The 26020-nt window shown below is 38.3% G+C and overlaps 1 protein-coding gene across 1 annotated transcript in view; it reads right to left on the bottom strand.

The window, feature by feature from the left end:
• The window catches only part of LOC139936328 (relaxin receptor 1-like), a 138927-nt gene extending 129786 nt beyond the window's left edge, over nucleotides 1–9141 (bottom strand). The window contains exon 1 of the mRNA XM_071931122.1: nucleotides 8821–9141. The gene's annotated coding sequence lies outside the window, so the exon portion shown is untranslated. The remainder of the gene's footprint in view (nucleotides 1–8820) is intronic.
• Nucleotides 9142–26020: the final 16879 nt, after the last annotated feature.

The raw sequence follows: 26020 nt of genomic DNA, 5'->3' as shown, positions 1-26020 counted from the left end.
TTTCACAGGTTTGTTATTTTTTGCATATATTGAGATACACCAAGTGAGAAGACTGGTCTTTGACAATAACCAATAGTGTGCACTGTCTTTAATGTCTGATTGCTGTTGCCTATAATGGTTAATGTTTGGTTGTGATTGAATATTTTACTCACACTGCCAAAGGCCAAATTTGGTGAAATGGTTGCGAACAATTTAATTTGATTTGCTTTTCCTTGTGACCGCAATTCAATACATTTCCATTCCATTTTTTTTAACCAGTGTATTGTTCTCGCAATTAAGTTTACTTCATTAAATACTATCAACTATCAACTGAACATTGTGATTTACTTTTGAATAAACATGTTGTTCAGTACCAGACTGGTTTGATTGCGTTTAATTTAATGGAATAAACACCAAACTGGTACACCATAACAACTTTTACCAATTATTGTAGCTGTGTGGATATTTAGCTGAGTGGTTGGCATCGTTCCAAACATACATTTTAAAGAAAATTATTACAATTTAAAGGTAGAGGTAATGTTTTTTTTCTTCTTCTTTAACTTATGCAGCATATTTAGGCCTTTTGGGAAAATTATCAAGGAAGATAATCAAACATGAAAATTTAAGCTGAATACAGTGCTTATACTTGTTTCGAAAAACAACTAAGTGCCACAATATTTTGACGAACACTACGAGGTGGAGGTGGCAGTAGGTACCAGTCGCAAATAGGGCCACAATTATTAAGAAAGATCACTCTAGAATCTAAGTAATGATTAATGCATTCATTGATTTCTAATCGGCAGGTGGGTTTTATTATTAAACGATGAAATACTTCTGCAGGATGTTTACTACAATTAACATTATTAATAACAGACATGGCTTTTGGATGGAGATGTTATAGTTGTTGAGGGTTCAATATGACACGCAGTATTGTATGCAAAACAAAGATTACTCTATAGTGGTTTGAGTCTTAACCTTACGTTGCTTTCCCTCCCGAAGGACAGCTGGGAATCCCCCGATGGAGAGATTCGGCCATTAACTGCGATTAAGATTCTAGAGGGTACGTTTGGGAACTCTACAAGTAATTGAAAGTAAACATACATTATCATGGGGACAATGGGGGAAAGAAATAAAGCTTTAGTTCACCTGAAATAGCTTCTACTTTTGAAGAAATATTCCAAACATTTACCATGGTGGAATCAGTTAATAATACCCTTCGAGATAGAAAGATTGGCTATATAGTTTTAACAAGTAATATGCGTTATTTGTGGTTTAAGGGATATACAGATCTTACGTACGTGTAATAACTTTATGCATGGAATAAATTGAACGACTTCCTGCAAGATATGTGCATCGATGGGTTTGAGAGAAACAACACTACAGGATATGCTGCGCACGATTAATATATTATTTAGATCAATATATTCCCACGATGGTGGTCCGAATGAATTTTGGCATTCAGGTTTCATGCAAAGTGATGGTGACATTTTCTAACCCTGACATGTCATGCATTATATGATGGCACGTTGTTGTCCTGTGACTGTGTTCATTTGTTTGAGTGTATGTAGTCTTTGATCTTTGCTTCCCCTCAACCCTATAAACTCAATATAGCATTTATGTCGCGAGTATAAAAGCACGAACATGTAGTCGTTAGTAATAACAGTGATATTGTTAAGAGAAATGCAAATTGAAGCATGCCTTTATTGAATCACGCATTGTGTGTATTCCTTATGGTGATGTTATCCGAACTTCACATGGCTTGAGTTGAGACGCAAACTACGTCATCTAACAAAATCCCGTGCAATTGTAATGTAGTGAAAGTGTACTTGGTGAAGTAAACCTATGCAAATAATAACTTAAGGCTAGCAGAGAATGGCCTAGTATAGAGTAATCAAAGTTGACCATCTATATCCCTTAATATATCTTTGTGACTTTCTTTGACGGTCAATGCATCGTATAGCTTGAAATCTAAATCCACATCTGTTTTTCGAAGATAGTGAAGGTGAATATTTGCTCATGTAGTTGAAACCCCCCTCACATTTATTTCCACCGTTCTCGAGAGAAGGCTAAGAGGACATAACATAAATGCAGGCATGGCCAACTTGTCTTGTAAGATGGCACTTAGGAAGATCAGCAACATCAACCACTATCTTAACTCGAATCTTTTCAATAGGCAAACTAGACCCCAGCATACAGCACAGTCAGTCTAGGATGTTAATACTGTCCGGCAGCTAGCCACAAATTGGTTCGCCAAAAATGCTATAATTTGCGCAAAGATTCACCGCAATCACATTTTCTCAGATAGACTTTGAAAAATTCACGTTTAATGTCACGTCATCCGATACGTGATGATGCCATCACTACTTCTTTTCAATCAGATTAAGGTTGTGCTGTCTCATATTATGTATTACTTTTTGTGACGTCACCTGACCTATGCTTGTTATTCATTTAATTAATCTTATCAAACAACTATTTATTTCTTAATTTCCAACTTACATTGCATATGATTTGATACTGATTGTGATTTTGAAACTGTGGAAATAAACTGATTGATTGATGCTAATTTTGCGATGACATCATGCATCGGTGTACACATCTATTGACATCTCACGCCTTTTGCAATAACTTGTAGAATATAGGATGTTTCATTCGCAAGATACAAATCAGACGGCAAAACACCATGACAAGTTTTACATTATAAACGTCTTTATCTAGAGACGTACCAAAATTCAACTCAATGTGATTTGAAACTACTCGCTCAGTATTCAAAAACACATAGATAGAAAAGTACATCGCACCAATAAATGTGAGCCCAAAATGAGCTGCACCGATCATTGATGCAACATGAGCCCAAAGCAGGGTAATGCCGATTAATGGTTATCCAGGTGCCCCATCACATTAACCATTCCAGTAGCTAAGGATACTCCCAAGTGGTCATGTAGCATTGTTTGCACGGTTTCATCCACACTCAACGTGTCACAACGCCAATAGGTGACGACTGGTAGAGTAGAATTTCTAATAAACTCTTCTCGAATTTTGGAAACGTCTCAAGACAGTGTCTCTGTTTCCCCATCACCTAAAATGAAATGACGTCTGTTTCATTAAGTCAGGTGTCGATTCTTGATGGATTGGGTACAGTCAACTCAGTTTAGAAAAACCCTCCAGACCAATACAGATTACCCATCATTTTGAACTGTCCGTTTTCATACCTCAACAAGCTAACGCAGCTGCCTTCTATATAATCAGCGTAACTACACAGTGCTGAAAGCACAAAGATACCATGCTAATATCTAATTTCCTCCACGATGGGGGAGACTGAATAAGGAAGGAGAAATACTATAAAGGACACGACAGACGTGTATTATTGTATGATTGCTATTGATTAAGTTTTTTCCAAGGATTATGACTGTGACAAATATACATTATGTATTTTCACGTAAACACATCAGCAGCATAATGGGTACAAATTTATGTATTGTTCTTGTTTAATTGCTTAGCAGATTCTAAAGATTATGTTTGCTGGTTGAGATGTTTGCTAGCGTTTGCTAAACACCTGTTTTAAAAGAATCAAGTAACAATACCCATCCGTTTCCGCCTAAAACAAAGGGAATTGGCAACGATGATTAGTGTATATAGCCACGTGGTGAGAAGTACATAAAGAATAGTGTTTGCATTTGGCATATAAAAAAAAGTCGAGTCTTTATGGCGAGTTATACATTGCAAATACACGGAGCGCGGCTATGAATTAAAGATTGTAAGAATGTTTTAGAGTTAAGGGCAAGCTTGTATTTAAGTTGTTTTTCTTTATAAATCAAACAAGATAATCAAGTTCTAGGGCAAGGAATCCAAGTTCAGACTCCAACCTTTTTAGTCGCATGTGTGTGAGCGAATTTGATTTTTTATTTTAACACAAGGTATGAAAAATAATTGACAATTCCCAAAATACATACGATACCATGTTGAATTTGCCATTAGTCTCCTTATAAATTCACATTGGTAATAACCACAATACGAAAAAGAAGAACACATTCATGACTTCTTGTGTTTTGCTGTTTTTGAATTGTAGACGAATCGTTTATGAGTTTGATTCATTAACATAATTATTGTTACCTAACTGTTCCCATAGACTGGTCCCCTGTCCCTATTCACAATGATAAATAGATGCATTGGTTTTTACAGAACCAGCATATCATTGGATACAACGATCACAGTACAAGTATACATACATCCAGGTCATAATGTTTTATTTGTAAACATGTAGGCCTACATACAACTTGACTTAGAAATGATCGCAAGATCAACAATCAGTTTGTTTGAATTAGTGAGATCAGGTAAGCGATATAGAGCGATCAGAGCCGACTCCAACCGTACTCGCAATAGTTTTTATCCCAGTGCAATAAGGTTACTTAATGATTAATACTTTTTAATTTGTTTTTGGGGTTTGCAATTTTGTTACTGTTATTGTCTCTCTGCATATTGTGCGCATACTGTTTATTTGTTCGTTATTGTATGCCTATGTGGTTTTAGGGTTTTCTGTATTTTTTGTAATTTTTGATTGTTAATATTTTTAGACTCGCAAGCCGAAGTGAATTTCACTGTATATGTATTTATATGTGTGACAATAAACAATTGAATTAATTAATTGAATTAATTAATTGAATTAATCGGAATATTGCAGCAGGCTCGAGGCCACTCTCTGGCGTAGTTCAAGAGCCTCGAAGTGTGACGTCAGATGTCAGGCTCTTATCGGTTCTGCTCAACCCAATATCTTTCTCATCGATAGAGGCTAAAATATCGCTAAACCCCAAAACCTCAACATTCTTGCTGTTAAGCACACTCTAACAAAACAAACTTGCCAGCACATTAGTGGCTTTCGTTCGTAGTCCTTTTCGTCCAGGGACAAAACATTTTGTTTAAGTCATTATAATAATTGTCAAATATCTTGACGGATTGTCCCCGTAGGTAGCTGTAGAGCTTACACCAATGTGTGGTTTTCCGTTAACGAGCGACAATAATAATAATTAAAGGCACCGTGGACACTATTGGATACTTCACACACGTTACCTGAGTAGGCTTCGTAACAAGGCTTTTTAATCAGGTGAAATAGGTAATTGTTTAACGACTTATCAACAATAAGATCATCCAACTATATTTAACCCCTTAAAGGCAGTGGACACTATTGGTAATTATTCAAAATAATTGTAAGCATAAAACCTTACTTGGTAACGAGCAAGTTGGAGGTGTTGATAATAATATAAGAGATTGTGAGAAACGGCTCCCTCTTAAAGTAACGTAGTCTTTGAGTAAGAGGTAATTTTTCACACAATAATAAAATACTTCGGATCCGAAGCCTTTTTTATGTACCAGAATTCTGCAACAAGGGTGTTTTATATTTTATTATTCTTTTACAACTTCAATGACCAGTTGACCTAAGTTTTCACAGATTTGTTGTTTTTCATGTTGGGATTCACTTAGTGAGAATACTGGTATTTGACAATTACCAAATATGTCCAGTGCCTTTAAAGACAGTTTTACATATCAATGATCACGGTGTTATCTGCAATGCCTAACTATCTGAAGTTGAAGTAAAGATATTCACTTATGGCTGACATTTGAGAAAGACTGAACCTTGTCTGAACCTAAATACGCTACGATAGTATTGGTAGGTGTGTTACTCAGATACTATACATGACACACTTCCTGGGGACTTCCATTATACGAATAAAATGCTTAGCCTTTGTAATTCTGGAGAATCTCCAGTCTGTAAAGTTATCAATTTACCATCTAGTTAGCAATAGTCAAACTCGTACGAGGGATCACTGTTCAAACGAAATATAAATAAAGCCAAATTAGTTATCAGCTATAGCATTGTCTTAAAGCCACTATATACACTTTCGGTAAAAAAGAAGAAAACAATCACATATTTACAATTAGTTTACAGGGTTTACAGAAGGTAATGGTGAAATACTTCTCTTGAAATATTGTTTTTGAGAAAACATTAAAATAACATCAATTCTCGATAGCGAGAATTACGGATTTATTTTAAACACATGTCATGACACGGCGAAACGTGCGGAAACAAGGGTGGGTTTTCTCGTTATTTTTTCCCGACTCCGATGACCGATTGAGCCTAAATTTTTACAGGTTTGTTGTTTATATAAGTTGTAATACACGAGGTGTGGGACTTGGACAATACTGTTTACCGAAAGTGTATACTGGCTTTAAAACAACCCATTCAACAAAAGCTAGTTACGTATTACTAATAAATACTTGTATAATGCAACAGCAGTTACTTATTAGATTATCAATTAACAGTTTCTTTCTATGTTTGTTCACAATGTCTTAATTGAATACTCAAGTGAATACTGATGACTAAAACGCTTTAAGACATTCTACTCAAAGCCCTTGATCTTCCAGGTTTCAGAAGGATGCGCATGCGCACTTCTGATTTTTATGAGCTCATTTGCAGGGCCAGGTTTCATGTCTCTGATTATTGAAGTAAAACACCTGCACTGAAACAAAAAAATAAAATAAAACTACGAATCCGTGCAAAATCCAGGATCCTTAATAGCGTATTAAAACACTCTTTGCTAAACAGATCGTGTACAAAAGCCTAACTTGCATTAACCACATCAATCCAAATTGCACTAACCCATGCAGCCAGTCAACGAGCAAAACAATTGGACACAGATTAAATGCACACTACTTATATGTATAATCTGTTTGGCCATTCCAACCTTTTTCTGCAATTGTTGCTGTATTTGTTTTATTATTTTATTTGAGTAAGTCATTGTTTTCTTCACATAGGCCATCGTTATAGGAGCTTGTTTCAATATAACCATTACTCCGTGTGATAACAATCGGTAAAATGTCTGCCTTCCATTATGAAATATGCATTAGGCCTGGGCGAATAATTCGAATATCCGGTTAATGGCGAATAGGTTTTCCTATCCGTAACCGCGAATGCCTTTTTTTTTCTTAACCGGATATCCGCATAGGGCGCGAATACCTATTTACAAACCGGATAATTCTGTACTTACAACCGAGAAACCGGATATTCTTTAATATCCGAATATCCGCGGACGTCGGTCGACAACTGACATGAATTGTTTTGTCGGAATCCGTATGAAACTTCTATTAAAACAGCATAAACAAGCATATATTAAGTATTTAACTATGCTCACCTCCTTGAAGAGTTAAAACGATGACATTTCTGACGTAATTTGTTCAAAGATTACAAAAGTTTTCCTTCACGTAGATTCAATCACGATCAAAAGAAAAAGCAAATCGCCATCTTAAAATTAGATCCGGTCATTTTTATGAATGAACCGAGTGACACTGGTCTAAAACTAATATCAATCCGCCCATAACATCCCATTCACAAACGAACAGCGGTATCCGAATAACAAAATTTCACTATTCGCCCAGCACTAATATGCATTGAGTCGTTAACTATTTCATAGACGGCTTCATTTCAGCAAAGTGTCATTTCATATCCCACATAGCATCCATCATAAGAAATAGACCTAATTGCGCCACAATCCCTTATATTTTAGGTAATAACATGCTTCACAAGAAATGGTACGCAGGTTTACAAATAAGGGTCATCTGACCTGTTATTACGTCTTGGCGAAAGGTGCGGGCCATAAATTGCATGGACGATAGCTGCTCTATCACGTCCGGGATTTAGGATGGGTGAGATAGCATCAAGGCCTTCAGTCTAAATATACGACTTACTGTTAGCTTACTTTCTAACCTGATGGCTTGTTGCTTTAACAAGGTGGTTTTCGGCTTGTTGTCGATACAAAACGTATCTTTATATTGATGAACATTTCCGAAAGATGCCTTACAATCAAGTCTGGTTCGCAAAAGAAGAAACAATAAAAAAAAAATGAAAAAAAAAAAAATGAGAAGAATCACATGTCCCTTATATTGAACTTGAATTCTAACTCAAATTCCTGATAGGTCTTAGAAATATAACAGAACGCTTAAGAAAACTGCGTTAGTTAATCTGCAGTAATATATTACCGTATGCTTGCTGTTATAATATTAAATTTTCTCTCAATACATTTCTCTGAGACGGTGTTCGTTTTGTTTGTCTTGTCCTTGTTTCGTCTTCTGTTTTTGTTTGTTTTGTAGGCTTAAAGGCTGTTTTCTACCAGCCTTGGCTAACTCTAACAGCCTTATGCTCCCGCTCCCCTATCATAGATATTTATTTTGTTTGTATATATCTATGTACTAATTAACTCTTGATTTTTCTGGTTATCAACAAGAGTATGGAATAAACGTATCATTGAATTGAAATGAATTTAAGTAAATTGGATACCCATGAATACCTTGACACCATAGAAACAATGGAGGTTTGGGGTGCCGCCAGTCCTTGGATAGAAATCCACATTTCCGATAATATGAGTCGATGACATCCCAGACATTAATTGGGTACAAATTTACCTCGATTGGACCTTTGATTGATTAATGAACATGGAAGGTAATTTCATATTCTGAGAAACACACCTACGACTGTTCCATTAACAAAACAAGAGCTAGAAGTTGAAGATAGAACCCAAATGCTTATTACTTCCCTTCCATTTAACATTTTGTGGGAGTTATTATTTATTTGTTAAATTGTTAACCGTATTTACTGAAGAATAAATAAATATAAGTGCATCAAACAAACAAAAAAACAAACAAACAAACAAACAAACAAACAAACAAACAAACAAACAAACAAACAAACAAACAAACAAACAAACAAACAAACAAACAAACAAACAAACAAACAAACAAACAAACTAACACCACAACTAACAAATAAAAACAGTTTAATCAAAGATAACTCACCGCGCTTCCCTTCTTATAGGAGCCTTTACAAAAATACTGGAAGAGTCCTTCAGCTAAAAGTCACGCTTGTATTACCGAGAAACTCGACGATACATATATAGACTACTGAACGTGAGATCAGTGGAACAGTTTTGGTTTATCGTCGTCGCTAGAAGCTCTAAAGGCACATGGAGGTAGAAACTACTTCCATGATAGAAACAAGATTACCCGCTGCAGAACAGTCACCAATCCCAACACTCCATAAATAGGGAATAATGCACCCTAAGGTTATGCCAGGAACATTATTTGCTTGAAGGAATTTCTGAAGTTGGTGTTGCATGCGCGGACAGAGTTCCAGCAAGCAATGTCAGATAAGAACACACTGCGTATTCAAGCTAAGGTTTGCGATGACTCTTTGCGTGTGTTGTACTCAGGTATCTTGTGTTGACACTAGCGCGGCATAACGTCATGATGTCAGTCACTGTTTCTGCGTAAACTTTTTTTTGCTCATCAGTATGGTGTAATGATAGTAGCGAGGGATGGATCGTTACAAGGGTTACAGAGGTCTGCTCGGAACGCAGTGAGTGTTGAGCTACGAGGAAACGTCGTACTCGTGGGTGGAGTTTAGTTTCGTCTATTTGAATCAGCGGATTTTAGTCTAAACAGGTGCGCACTTACGAGACACATTGACCTTGTGGATGGAATAGGGTGCGATAAAGGGCCGCTGCGCATTGTAGAAAATGGAACCCCAAATGATCACGCCGTTTGAACTCAGTTCGTTTTGCGCGATGCGTCAATTTAAAAAAAGAAACCGAGCTCTCATCATTGACTTTTATGTTCGGTTGTTACTTAGATGAAGCATACTTGAGAGTCAGAAGTACACGTTTTACTTTAATTATGTGTGCAGTAAACATGCACGTGGGGGAAAATTGGCGTAAAACAAGATATTGTGATTATTGCATATATCTGTAAGAGACCGACTTAACTACATCAACCATTTAAAAGGACAATTCACCCGATCATTCATCAAGTCATCAAATATCATATTCATCCCATTTTTAAAGGGAGATGGTTCTTTCTCGCCGCATTGTCAGGCTAGCGAAGCATCAACTCGGTAGCAATAATTCATGGGTCACATCTACTCAGGCTAGCGAAGCATCAACTCGGTAGCAATAACTCATGGGTCACATCTACTCAGGCTAGCGAAGCATCAACTCGGTAGCAATAACTCATGGGTCACATCTACTCAGGCTAGCGAAGCATCAACTCGGTAGCAATAACTCATGGGTCACATCTACTCAGGCTAGCGAAGCATCAACTCGGTAGCAATAACTCATGGGTCACATCTACTCAGGCTAGCGAAGCATCAACTCGGTAGCAATAACTCATGGGTCACATCTACTCAGGCTAGCGAAGCATCAACTCGGTAGCAATAACTCATGGGTCACATCTACTCAGGCTAGCAAAGCATCAACTCGGTAGCAATAACTCATGGGTCACATCTACTCAGGCTAGCGAAGCATCAATTCGGTAGCAATAACTCATGGGTCACATCTACTCAGGCTAGCGAAGCATCAACTCGGTAGCAATAACTCATGGGTCACATCTACTCAGGCTAGCGAAGCATCAATTCGGTAGCAATAACTCATGGGTCACATCTACTCAGGCTAGCGAAGCATCAACTCGGTAACAATAACTCATGGGTCACATCTACTCAAGCTAGCGAAGCATCAACTCGGTAACAATAACTCATGGGTCACATCTACTCAGGCTAGCGAAGCATCAACTCGGTAGCAATAACTCATGGGTCACATCTACTCAGGCTAGCGAAACATCAACTCGGTAGCAATAACTCATGGGTCACATCTACTCAGGCTAGCAAAGCATCAACTCGGTAGCAATAACTCATGGGTCACATCTACTCAGGCTAGCAAAGCATCAACTCGGTAGCAATAATTCATGGGTCACATCTACTCAGGCTAGCGAAGCATCAATTCGGTAGCAATAACTCATGGGTCACATCTACTCAAGCTAGCGAAGCATCAACTCGGTAACAATAACTCATGGGTCACATCTACTCAGGCTAGCGAAGCATCAACTCGGTAGCAATAACTCATGGGTCACATCTACTCAGGCTAGCGAAACATCAACTCGGTAGCAATAACTCATGGGTCACATCTACTCAGGCTAGCAAAGCATCAACTCGGTAGCAATAACTCATGGGTCACATCTACTCAGACTAGCAAAGCATCAACTCGGTAGCAATAATTCATGGGTCACATCTACTCAGGCTAGCGAAACATCAACTCGGTAGCAATAACTCATGGGTCACATCTACTCAGGCTAGCAAAGCATCAACTCGGTAGCAATAACTCATGGGTCACATCTACTCAGGCTAGCAAAGCATCAACTCGGTAGCAATAATTCATGGGTCACATCTACTCAGGCTAGCGAAGCATCAACTCGGTAGCAATAATTCATGGGTCACATCTACTCAGGCTAGCGAAGCATCAATTCGGTAACAATAACTCATGGGTCACATCTACTCAGGCTAGCGAAGCATCAACTCGGTAGCAATAACTCATGGGTCACATCTACTCAGGCTAGCGAAGCATCAACTCGGTAGCAATAATTCATGGGTCACATCTACTCAGGCTAGCAAAGCATCAACTCGGTAGCAATAACTCATGGGTCACATCTACTCAGGCTAGCGAAGCATCAACTCGGTAGCAATAACTCATGGGTCACATCTACTCAGGCTAGCAAAGCATCAACTCGGTAGCAATAACTCATGGGTCACATCTACTCAGGCTAGCAAAGCATCAACTCGGTAGCAATAACTCATGGGTCACATCTACTCAGGCTAGCGAAGCATCAACTCGGTAGCAATAACTCATGGGTCACATCTACTCAGGCTAGCGAAGCATCAACTCGGTAGCAATAATTCATGGGTCACATCTACTTATTGGATTCTAGTCATTTCATTTCATAATCATATATGTCCTTGGTTTGAATTCTTCAATATGACAACGTAAATAATCAATAGTTCTCGGAGGGATTGCTGAATAGCTTTTTCGAGCCACCGCATAAGTCACCTTTTGACATTAATGTTTCATTTTTTCATCGATGGAAGATAGGAATTTGATATGCGTGTCTTGGGACAGGATGAATTGGCGAGGTTTTGGACATCAGTCTGCCCCCTGTACAACCGTTTGACTTGATGAAAGTAAAAGAGGGAACGATCTGTTTGTGCAGCATATTATACGTAAAGGTGTCAGTTACCCTATAATTAAGTTCGACAATTATTTGGTGTGGATTTAAATAAATGTTAATTATATTTTGTATTGGATATTTGAGGACTAATTCACGAAAGGTGCACATTGAAACTTCAAGATTTTGAAGAAAAAAAAACCTCCTAAGAACACCAACAACTACAATACAACACTATTTAAAACAAAGTTAGAAGTTCACAGATTAGCAAATAACTCAAAGGGTTTACAGAAGTTAATGGTGAAAGACTTCTCTTGAAATATCATTCCATGAAATGCTTTACTTTTTGAGAAAACATTAAAACAATTATCAATTCTCGATATCGAGAATTACGGTTTTATTTTAAACACAATGTCATGACACGGCGAAACGTGCGGAAACAAGGGTGGGTTTTCCCGTTACTTTCTCCCGAATCGGATGATCAATTGGGCCTAACTTTTCACAGGTTTGTTATTTTATATATAAGTTTTGATACACGAAGTGTGGGCCTTTGGATTATACTGTTTACCGAAAGTGTACAATGGCTTTAACGAACATGTACCCGTTACAACATTACCCTAGAAAGACCAGTATCCATACATTATGTGACCCAACCTACAATTACATGGAATAATATATTGTGTTAGGTTTACAACCCATGAGAAATTATTAAATGAAAAATACAAATTAGCCTTTCATGTTATCCAAAAACAACCCAGGAGAAACTCAGGAAAAAAAAACATTTCATGTTTTCTCAGAGCAAGCAGTATTAAAAACAAACATTTTAGGGAAAATCATCTTTTCATGGCCATTTTTTATTATAACAAGTTAAATCATATGATTTTGTCTCTCTTTTCTATAAACTTACAAATACTGTGCCACACACAAATCTACTATAGAACATAATAATGTACAATGTAGCCTGCCAAAATAAAAAAAAAACTTGGATTAGTTTGTATATACGTACTCTGTGAAGTAGAGTAGGTTTACAATACATGGTTGTTATCAGATATCTTTAATAGCTTAATCTTCAGGCAGCAGTCATCGTTAAATTTCCTTTCAAGGCAGCATTGGTTCAAATGTATATAAACATATCTTTACAATTGTGTGGCTGTTTCAGTCGCTAAGCGTGTTAATGTTCTGCGACCTTCAACATGATAACGTGGGGGGGGGGGGGGGGGGTAAACACATTTCTGAACACTTTACCATTACGGCATGAATATATTTTATGAACGAGAAAACAGCCATTCCTTTAGATTTTGACACTCAAAATAAGCACAAACTAAGACGGGCCTCATTGTGTTTCAAAATATCCATCGTTTATTATTTTTATTTTTAAGTTGTCTTGCATAAGACGTAGGCCTAATCAACTTTATTTGAATATGTTTGGTTGTAGGCAACCGATCAATCAGGTTGCTTTAATAGAGGCGGAAACGGGATGGCTTTTGACTAATCTACTGTAAACCTCCAACTCTTATTAGTGATGAACATTTCCTACCTCGATGGGATTGTTTCTTAAATCCTGAGAGCTTAGTTCTCTCAATTTAAAACCGCGCTATTATCTACACGCCATTAATGCCATTAAACTCGTCGTACCGAAAGTAAAAGCAGATTTTAAGTTGTTCGGTTCATCAAGCATATATGAAGAGTTCGGAGCAGTTGATCATCTTGTAGGCGGGATAATATTTTCAAGGTTTTCTTGTATTGAGATGTTGTGGACGCATAATACAAAATCAATCACTACGATCTCTTAACGGAACATCCAACACCTGTTAGTCTCAGCACTCAGTTGTAGGGTTAATATAAGTATAACCATTGAAACAGTGCATTGTCATCAGTCATGTCAACCACGCACATCATACAGGGACCCAATTAATAAATAAAATAATTGATTATGATTAAGTTATACTAGGATTGGTAGAATTAGGCAACAAACGGTACTAACATGGCATGAATCTCAATGTACTGCTAGCCTATGAAAGAAAACCTCTCGGCCTTCATTAGCACGAAGACCTGACGTCACACTTCATGGCGCGTGAGTATCACTAGATACCGGCCTCGAGCACAAGGCAGGATCCTGCCTGAATCACCTCTAACTTTGCGCTCACGCTTCAGTCGTCATCGTGTGCGTTTTCACCATTGATCTAAGTTTTAACTATCATCTAAGACACTGTAGGCGTTGTGCATGGAGCCAAGTTCAAAGTAGCCTTGCTCATGGCAGTCGAATTATTATTCACTCCGAAAAAAGACCGCGCTGTATAAAAACCCACCCGTGTACACTGCGTAACTCAACGCCCCCCCCCCGCCCCCCCCCCCCCCCCCTGTACGTTAGTGGTACGAGTGCGGATGACTTGTGCACACAGTAGTCGTACGGTGTGCGTTGAGCGATGTGACAGTGCGTCTTTTCGGAGTGAATAATGCGACTGCCTTGAGCAAGGCTGAACTCATAGTATACTTTAATGTACACAGCGCGTTTTCGCGGAGGAAGATCAATGGAGACCAAGGGTAGACTTGTCCTCTCTGTGGATAAAGACAGGTACTTGCTTTTCACTACGTGTGATTTCATTGGATACAAAGAATTCATTGGATAATAATGTGCAGTGACGTAAGATTACGATATATGTGCGTTTTGATTGGTCCGATTTGACGTTTGGCAGCGGCACTTTCGGTAGTCTGCGTAAGAATCTCGGTGAAAGGTTCAAATGGACGCGGATTGATCTCGACTACTACAGGTAGCCTGAACATCTGACGTCACACTTCGAGGATCGTGAATAACGCTAGCCTTGATCAAGGCTGTGTAGACAGTTACTCTGGCTAAAACCATAGAGCAAGGAGAGCTAAGCCGCCCGAATGCGATATAATACAACCAGTCCCCCGACTGACTCTAAAAAGAATAGCACACCGCACTCTCACGCACCACACAGCGCCTGTACATTGTACATGTACGCAACCCCCCACACACACCGCTATTCCACACACCACTATCGCCCACAATCCCAGCCCGTGAGCCGTCAGGCTCACAGCCTTGACGATCTTGTAAACCGAGTGGCTTATGTGTTTCATTGTTGTACTTGCTTTTCACTACGTGTGATTTCATTGGATCTAAAGAATTCATTGGATAATAATGTGCAGTGACGTAATATTACGATATATGTGCGTTTTGATTGGTCCGATTTGACGTTTGGCAGCGGCACTTTCGGTAGTCTGCGTAAGAATCTCGGTGAAAGGTTCAAATGGACGCGGATTGATCTCGACTACAGGTAGCCTGAACATCTGACGTCACACTTCGAGGATCGTGAATAACGCTAGCCTTGATCAAGGCTGTGTAGACAGTTACTCTGGCTAAAACCATAGAGCAAGGAGAGCTAAGCCGCCCGAATGCGATATAATACAACCAGTCCCCCGACTGACTCTAAAAAGAATAGCACACCGCACTCTCACGCACCACACAGCGCCTGTACATTGTACATGTACGCAACCCCCCACACACACCGCTATTCCACACACCACTATCGCCCACAATCCCAGCCCGTGAGCCGTCAGGCTCACAGCCTTGACGATCTTGTAAACCGAGTGGCTTATGTGTTTCATTGTTTTTCTTCGCAAATCCGTGGAAAATGGGGGGGGGGGGGGGGGTGAGTGGATATGCAAAGATTTATTTCATGAATAATACATCATTCCTAATAGCCAATCACACACCATTATTGTTGGTCTAGAGGAAATGAATATGAATCATTAATTTACAGCCGTCCAATCAGCTGCACAACATTTGACCTTTATTTTGACCTTTATAACAGACCGCCCCAATGGGAATCGCGTCGTCGTCATTATATTCAAACATGACCACTTCCAATGGCCAATCAAGAGCCTTTTATTACTAGTAGAGCACGCTCATTACCGTAACCACAAGACCCGGAAGTGCACAAGATCGTCAAGGCTGTGAGCCTGACGGCTCACGGGCTAGGATTGTGGGCGATAGCGGTGTCGGACGTGTGTGTTGGACTGTGGAAACAGAGCTGTTGTGTGCTTCCTTGGGTGAGAGCGTGGTGTGCTATTTAAAGACATTCGGGGGACCGGAACAGGAGTTGCATTGCATTCGGGCATCGCATTCGTGCGGCTGTGGTTATGCACATTTTTAGCTTTTAAGTAAGCAAACTATTACACAGCCTTGATCAAGGCTAGAATAACGCCAGAGACTGGCATCAAAAACCTGTGTGTAGTTTGACCTTTGACCTCCCTTATTTCACATGGGGTGCGTTCGTTTAGCTTCCCTGGGTCGACCCCGGTTCGTTCGAATATAGCTTTGACGGTGCTCACCCGGGTCAGCCCCCAGTGCCCTGCTTGTGGAGTGGGTCACTTTGCGTCACCACCGGAGAGCGAGTGTGATCGTTCGATTAGCTCTTGTCAGGGGCTTACCCGAGTGAAAACTGCGGGGTTGGCCCAGGGAAGCTTATCGAACGCACCCATATAGATACGCGACGTGACAGGCGACAGTGTACTGCATGTGGAAAGCCTATGTCACTGCACGTTTCCAATGATATCATTTATCCAATGGAATCACTGGATCTAGCGGCGGGGACCTGTCTTTATCTTTGCGGATAAAGACAGGGGCCCAGTCTCTGACGTAAATCACGTGCCTCGAAGTGTGACGTCAGATGTTTAGGCTAGATCAAGCGCATCTATGAAATGGAGGTATATATTCCAACCTCGTCCACAGGGGTGATCGATCTCGGCGCTGCAGGGGTTAGTTACTATAGGTATGGATACGGCGCGCTACCCTTGGTAGCAAAGATGGGTTTATTCTAAAGCAGAATAGACTGGATGGGGTAGTAGGGTGGGTTTAGCTAGGTTTGGCTGTTCAAGTTATTATATGTTTGAGGTTGTCAAGTTCTTACTGCTTGACGGTTGTTTTATGCTCTTTATTAAAGGAAAACAATAACGTTGTGTCATAAACATTGTAAACATGTGTGCATTGGTTGTTATGTTGTCGCAGCCTTCGAGTAAGACTCTGCTATAGGGTCGAACAATGTTTTGCATATTTCTGCAGAGGTTCACTTGTCATAATCAGATCTAATTGGCATAGAACTAAAATATTAAAGTATGTCAGCACCTGCTTGTAACGTATTCCTCTGTTGGTGTTGAAACGGCTTTCTGAGTTCTCTTAGAATAACCTGTGTTAAGGTATATAATGTTGCTAACAATTGCTTACGGGTAGCCAATAACTGACGCACAGCCACAGTACGTATTAAGTTAAACACAAGAAGAAAATCAAATTATACACAAATACATTGAATAAAACCCATAAAACAACAAAACTTGGTTTATTTCCCCCTTTCCATTAAATGCATCTGTCTCTTCATATTAAATGAAATTAGGTTTGCTAAACTTAATTTAAATGTTTCTTTTGTTTTAAGAAAGTTACTTTTCCGACACTATTTTTTTTTTGCTTACTAACACAAAAACTAAAAAAGAAAGAATCTTTCTTATAAAACTGTTGACATTCTTCTACACGATATTATTGTTTTTGCTCGGGAGGTTGAAATGCGGATCATAACTCTCAGCTTCTAAGGTTTGCGTCAAATGAATAATATATTAAACAATTTACTTTATATTCATAGGTTTTATTGTTTGAAGTTCTTCACAGCATCTGCCCTTTATTGTGTGACCCTTTGTTGTGGTGGCATAATTAGGTATTATCGTAATGAATCAAGGACGCTATAGAACTAATTACACAATAACTGCATTCTATCTCTCTGTGATGAACATGTAAAAGGGTCGATTCGAAACGTTCGTTCGCGTTTTTGAAAGGTGTTCAAAGGTTAACTGTTTCAATGTGGTAACAATTCTCATCTACAAAGCCAAACAAAATACAACAAAATAATGATGACATGTTACCACTGAGACTAAGCGTGCAAATTATTTGATGAATGAATTCTGGATTTAAACAAAATCATTTACGTAAACACTACTTTTTCATTTTTTACGTCACCGTTGGGGGAGTTGTTTGTTGGTACGGGTTGATCGCGTTGTGGGTCCATCTTTTAATTTTATAATTTTTATACATACACATTTTTTGACATGCCAATTAATACACCGGTATGAGGGGAGGGAACTACTTTTCCAACGTCAATATACTTCTTAATAATTATCTTCATGTGTCGACTGTGTTATTAAATTGTTATTGCATTAAAGGAACACGTTGCCTTGGATCGGACGAGTTGGTCTTTGAAAAGCATTTGTAACTGTTTTTTATAAAATGCACATGGGTAGAAAGATGTTGTAAAAGTAGAATACAAACATGCCTCAAAATTGCACGGTTTTCCTTTTACCTCGTCGACTAACACGGGCGGCCATTTATGGGAGTCAAATTTTTGACCCCCATAAATGGCCGACCGTGTAAGTTCGCGCTGTAAAAGGAAAACCACGCAATTTCGAGACAAACTTGTGTGGATAATTGTATTCTACTTTTAAAACATCTATCCAACCATATGCATTTTATAAAAAACGGTTACAAACGCTCAGTTATCGACCAACTCGTCCGATTCAAGGCAACGTGTTCCTTTAACATGTATACTGCGCAACTTAACCTTTGGGATGCAAGATTAGGGTTTTAACCATTTAGCCACTGGACCGCCCAGCCGCCTATCAATATGATGAAGTGGTAGGAGGAAACCTTGCTAGCTTGTGTTTGTAGAAAAAAAAGGAATATCAAAAGAATCCTCAATAGTCATTATTAAGCTAATGAAGCTAATGATGGTGAAATAATTTAGCTCTTACCCCAACAAGACGCTCATTAGTAAACACAAAGGAAACTGTATTTATTCATCATTCATGATAATATTGTCGAAAACTCACGCCTTCGCATTTAATCAGTATAATCATTGAGTCAGATAAAAGCCTTGAAAAGCTATTGTGTCCATTTTATCCTTACAAACAAATATTCGCATTACCGTAGCCGTTTAACGAGAGACATGTATTGTTCTCATGCGAACTTGTACTTTTATACAAATATCAAGGTTCAAATTGTGCATACAAATTAAGCTGTGGCTATCTTTTAAAATTTGAACTACGATTCCAGTAATTAACTGCAAGAATCTTGAAGTATTAGTTTTCAGCAAACTCGGGCGGTGCAGGGACTAGAGGGTTAAAAATGTATATCAGTGAGTGTACATATCCAAAATAAATACACACAACTAAAATAATAAAGGATCACGTTGATTAAAAGTAAGGATTAAAACTGTGCATGGTAGGTGTACATTCTGGTTAGTTTTGTGAGACCTCTTGCTCCCTTGTACTATAAACATAATCTATGATTCGATTTTTATTCTGACTTGGAGCAATAAATAACCAGTCGTATAAATTATTAGTTCAAGGCGAAGCTCATTTCCATCCAATCCCAAACCTCTTTCCCTCCTTTGTTATCCGCCGCCAATCGACTCAGCCAGCGTTCTACATTCGTGTTCGAAATGAATAATCCTCGCACACATTGCACAACAATCGAAACACATTTTTGTTCTGCGGCAATATTTCAATAAAACTCGTACGAGGGGGGGGGGGGGCTGTTGACGATTTGCATTGGTGACTAAAGAAAGATTGTTATCAAGGAAGCTGATGCCGTTTCGCAGTGCGACATTGGTCGTGTTTATTCGATCTCTGAATTATTGCTAATTGAAGTGTGTTCGGTAAAGGTGACGCATTTGTTTTATAGAAGATCGAATCCATTATAATCCTGTTTTTACAGTAAGTGCTTCGTACAATCATCCCAGGCATATCTTATCCAATGGGGTTGCTTGACTTTTTGTTTTGCATTTTGATTTTTGTATTGAAACAAACGCATATCTTAGCCCGTATGTCAAATTGTATGCATTCCACATTTTAAAAGTACAACTTGGGTCTATAACAGACTCGACCCTCGGTTGATTACATCCATAAACCATTTCCGTTTGTAAGACTTTTTATGTGCGAGGAAAATATAGCATGCGTTATTCAAAAATTAAGCCGTTTATTGTTCACCAATGGTGCAGTATTGACAGGATAGCAATCCGTTGTCAAACTGTAGTCTCGAAAACATCAAGGGAAAATATCGAAATCTTATCGAAATAAAAAAATAACTGCAACCTTGCATAAATGTTGCTTTTTTTCAATTTGGAGGGATACAAATTGATATCTTTATAACCTAACTACTAGGGATACAAAGTGATATCTTTATAACCTAACTTCTAGGGATACAAAGTGATATCTTTTTAACCTAACTACTAGGGATACAAAGTGATATCTTTATAACCTAACTACTAGGGATACAAAGTGATATCTTTATAATCTAACTACTAGGGATACAAAGTGATATCTTTATAACCTAACTTCTAGGGATACAAAGTGATATCTTTATAACCTAACTACTAGATATACAAAGTGATATTTTTACAACCTAACTACTAGATATACAAAGTGTTATCTTTATAACCTAACTACTAGAGATACAAAGTGATATCTTTATAACCTAACTACTAGGGATACAAAGTGATATCTTTATAACCTAACTACTAGGGATACAAAGTGATATCTTTATAACCTAACTTCTAGGGATACAAAGTGATATCTTTACAACCTAACTACTAGGGATACAAAGTGATATCTTTATAACCTAACTACTAGGGATACAAAGTGATATCTTTACAACCTAACTACTAGGGATACAAAGTGATATCTTTACAACCTAACTACTAGGGATACAAAGTGATATCTTTATAACCTAACTACTAGAGATACAAAGTGATATCTTTATAACCTAACTACTAGATATACAAAGTGATATCTTTATAACCTAACTACTAGAGATACAAAGTGATATCTTTATAACCTAACTTCTAATACTTCTGAAATTGAAATGTTTCCCAAAAGTATTTTTACTACCAAAGATGTTGTACTTCTATACCACGCCAGTTTGTATTGCCATTACTTTGAAGAGTCAAACGCCAAACGCATAGGCATACAGACCCTTTAATCAATTTAATAAGATACACAATTTCAACACAATGACAGCAACATATTTTTGGAGTTCTGATAGTCGGACACGACTACAAACCCAAGTAGTAAGGGGAAAGGGGAAAGGGGATATAAATATAGTCAGTTTACTTTAAAGCAGATTCTCAGAATGAGGATGTTTAGAAGTTCATTCTATCCCCAAGTCCTCGTTCGGTTTGGCGTGAACATGAACCGCCAAAAAAGAAGAAGAGAATAATCATCTTATCCGTTAATAAATAATTACACAAATGTGTTTTATATCAATGTGATTTACTGAATCGAATAGTGTTGGTTTCTTTGCAAGCTTTTGGTTGAACCAAAACGGCAACTTGTTTCATCTGTGCGGCGCCCTCTTTTGATTTCTAACCATTAAACATGAATTCATTTAAAACGAAATAATAGTCTGTAAGTAAAAATCTACTATGCATAAATTAGTAATCTTATCCGATGAATTTTTTTCCGCCCTTTCTTTAAAAGGTGTTCCAAAACGAGCGTGGGTGTTATTCATTTTTTACCCCTACCCCAATCAGTGAAATCATTAATTTTTTACAACCAGTATGTTTCCGGGTTTTGTGGGGAACAAACAGGCACTTGACTCTGAAGAGATTCGAACCCACGACCTTTACTATTGCAGGGCAAAGGCCATGGAACTGAGATTGCCAGGCAGTTCAATCCTGTAGTAAAACAAACAAATAATAATAATAATAAACGACCGCCATGTCCTATTGTCCTATATCTAAATAGTGACCCCCTCTTCTCTGACGAAGTTTTAAGCTAGGAACTTTGAAAAAAATGTTTTTGCAGAAGCTTTTAGCTGAGGGGTTGACTGACGTATGTCATAATTTAGTCCATTAGCGAATTATCGGTAAATATTGACCAAAAACTGTGGCCGGGGTTAATATCTCGAAGGAATATGAATAAATGGTTTTCAATTTGTTATTTTAATCCTGTCGTGTGACTACCGGTTTTATGTAACTTGCCACACTGTCATTTCACCAAGTTTCAAATGATAACTAAAAAAAAAAGAGGGGTGAAAATCCTTTCAAAAACATGTGTCATTTATCAAGGTTGCAGACATTAGTAACGACTGACTGGTCACAATGTTCCGAACCAGTTCAGTCAACGGTCCGTTTTTAGCAGACTACAAAGATGCTTGGTCGAGCGTCAGCCCGTTCGCATGTTAATGGAATGTGTTAGAACTGCCGGACTTACCCCAACCGATTTTTTTTTCAGTTTTAGGCCCAAATTTGATTAAACTGCTGGTCTTACCACTTGTGATTTTTTTCAATTTTAGGTCAAAATTTGATAAAAATGCTTGACACACCCATTGCATTATTTCAACTTTTGGCCCAAATTTAATTAAACTGCTGGACTCCTATACCCCTTTGATTTTTTTCACCCATTTTTTTGCCCGTTTTTGATAAAACTGTTGGACTAATAATAACCCCTTACGAGTTATCAATTTTAGGCCCAAATTTTGTAAAAATGCTAGGTGCCCTTAGTGATTTTTTTTAAATTCCAAGCCATATCTGATAAAACTGCTGGACTTACCGCTTGTGATTTTTTTTTTCACTTAAAGACACCTGGAAATAGGATTTTTTTCTTTTAAACATAAGAGTATATGTTTATTAACAATAAAATAATTTTTTGAGTAATTGTTTGTCACGATTTATATGTTAAAAAAATTAATTAAGTGCTTAGGGGGTTGACTCCGCCTACCCCTTTTGTGACGTAGGAAAAGGAAGACTTTGCCTCGATGCGTAGATAAACACACGTGCAAAAGTACATGTAATTCTAAGACGTGAGTTTGTACGCTGCGAAAAAGGTTTTTTTCTGGCATTTTTCCGGCAATGCCGACCAGGTGTATTGCTGCTGGATGCAACAAAACAACTAAAGATGGGGTCAGTCTTCATCTATTTCCTGCAAATCCCAAGTATAGGCGGTCGTGGGCTGCGAAAGTCAGATTAACTAGAGCAAAGTGGTCCGGACCGACGTCTTTTTCAGCGCTATGCAGCGAACACTTCGAGCCGTCGTGCTTCGAATCCGGGATACACCACTCATTTGACATGACGAGAAGAGCCATTCTTAAACACGACGCCGTCCCAACAATTTTTCAAGCTAGTGGGAAATCGAAGAAGGTATCTGAAAGACGTGACGAACCCAGAGGAGCATTTGCTAAACGTGAAAAAATTCGGCTAAATTTGAACTTTGAGGGTATGTTTTTAGCTTTTGCCAAGTGACACGATTTTTTTTGGTACCGCATGCGATTCACCGTGCGTGCAGGGATGTGACCGTCCGCACACTATACAGCAGCCATAGTGCGTGCGTGCAGTCTGCTCCGTGGCCGTATTTCTATAACAATACCCACATCTTACAACCCATTTGGTCACTAAAAAGTCGCATAGTTAAATAAAAATAGCAGCAATAGCTTTTGTAAAAACCACTAGGCGTTCAACATGTTCAAGTTTCAATGTACGTATGTGTGTAAAATCGTGTCTAAATTTGTTTTGATGTGCCATGTTCCCAGACGTAATGTACGGGGGCCTGACTACAAATTTTCTCTTCAAATATCGCGCCTTGAACTACGTCACGAACAGCGCCCTTTCGGGTCGGGGCCTACTCATAAATTTGTAAATACAATCAAAAATAATTATTTTAAACCTTAGTTAACTTTTTATTCACATTCCTCTCGTAAAAACACATATTTTAGTGACAAAAGCTTTATTTAAAAAAAATACCACTTCCAGGTGACTTTAAGGGCCAAATTTGTTGAAACTTCTGAACTAAACTCTTGCAATTTTGTCAATTAGAGGCCCAAATTTGATAAAAATGCTGGACTTACCCCTTACGATTTTTCCGCACTTTTAACCCATTTTTGACAAAACTGCTGGACTTAAACCTTGTGATTTTTTAAAATTTTAGGCCCAACTTTGATAAAACTACTTGACTTACCTTTTGTGATTTTTGCAATTTTTTGCCCCTTTTGTATATAATTGCTGGAGTAAACCCTTGCAGTTTTCAATTGTTTGTCCGAATTTGATAAAACTGCTGGGCTCCTTACCCCTTTTAATTTTTTTCATTTGTAGGCAAAAAATTGATAAAACTGCTTGTCTTAAGCTCTTACGATATTTTCACATTTTAACCCATAATTAAAAAAACTGCTGGACTTAACCCCGTATGATGTTTTCAATTTTAGGCCCAATTTTGATAAAACTGCTTGACTTGTGATTTTTTTCAATTCAAACCCATATTTGATAGAACTGCTGGACTTAGTACCCCTTGTTAATTTTTCAACTTAAGGGCAAAATTTGGTAAAACTTCTGGACTTACCCCTTGCGATTTGTTCAATTTGTTACCCATATTTGAAAACTGCTTGACCTACCCCTTGCATTTTTTAATTTTGTGGCCCAAATTTGATAAAACTGCTTGACCCACCCTTGTCAATATTTGTCACAGGTTGACTAATGGAAGTCATTTTGTATATTTTTGTGGTACACTAAAGTAAAGGGGCCATGATTTGCTGTTGTAAATAGTGCTAATGCAAGCTGCTTCTGGGTAATTGCTGGGGCAAGCGCTACTAGCTTCTGTGCAACGCTACCGCTACTTTGTTGTAAATAGTTGTAAAGTTTGGACAGGTGGACAAGTGCTACTGCAGTAGTACTTGCAATACACGCACAAAGGCTATTGTTAGGGACGGTCCTTTGTTTCCTTGGGGCGTGGGCTCTCAGGAATGTCTGGAGAAGTTCACTGGTATGCTTGAGTGTAGATAGTTGTAGTTGTGTATATGTAGGGGAGAAAGTGAATTGTAGTGCAGAGTACCAGTTCTAAAGTGAGTGGGGTGATGTGTGGGAAGTTTGGGCTATGCATTTTAGAGTTCTGCTTGCGATGCTACAGCACAGACGTTAAATTCTGGTGAGGCACAGAGGAGGATTGAGCTCAACAAATCATGGCCCTTATCCACCCGACTTTTAAAGGCCGGGAGTAAATGATCGGACGCCCCTGATGACATGATAAATCACACGGGACCGTCACGCCAACATTTTCATCACTAGAGTGGAGTTGGAACTTAACCGATGGCAGGGTTTTCTAGAGCTGGAAACACAGAATGCACAGATGAACATCCAATGAATAGTTCACTTCTCACGACCATTGAGGAACTATGATATTGTAGACTCATGAGAATTAACGAGCCTAAGGAGTGGTGTGAACCCTTAGAGTAGACAGTTTGTTAAATAAGTTATGGATTGTAGAGAAGTTGCCAAGTACTGTGATATATGGTTGAATTATTGAGAAGTTGCAAAGTATTGGAGATATATTGTTGAATTATTGAGAATTTGCCAAAGACTGTGATATATGGTTGAATTATTGAGAAGTTGGGATTTGAGATCGAGGTGATGCAAGGCGTAGAAACTTGAATAAACTACTGGCGAGTTAAGGTTACTTAAAGCCAGTAACTGTAACTCACAAGTTTAAGAGTCGGGTTGACTCAATTTCAGGTTTGGAATGAGTGAATTTTGGAAGTTGAATTTATTGTTTTTTTTTAGGTGTGGCCACTGAAAAGAATTCAGATTGCAGAAGAGTTGTGTTGTAAATAAATTGTAATATTTTGTAAATATAATCTTGATTGGTTTGAGTGCAAATTTATTTCTGTAGTGTTTTATTCACAATTCCCCCCCCCCGTTTTTGATAAAACTGCTAGTCTCACCCTTGCGATTTTTTCCATTCTTGACCCTTATTTTGACAAAACTGCTGGACTAACCCTTTGTGATTTTTTGACAATTTAAGCCCAAGTTTGATAGAACTGCTTGACTTACCCCTTGCGATTCTTTTTATATTTAGGCCAACATTTGATTTAAATGCCGAAATTCTACTCTACTCTCTAACAACAAACCAGCCCAATTACTCTTTTGTAGAAGAAGTAATACATTTTATTCTTCATCATCTGACT

This window comes from Asterias amurensis, chromosome 4 (genome assembly GCF_032118995.1).
Source record: "Asterias amurensis chromosome 4, ASM3211899v1".
NCBI classification, from domain to species: Eukaryota; Metazoa; Echinodermata; class Asteroidea; order Forcipulatida; family Asteriidae; genus Asterias; species Asterias amurensis.
The sequence above is the reverse complement of the archived record's forward strand: the minus strand, read 5'-3'. Positions and strand labels throughout refer to the sequence as shown.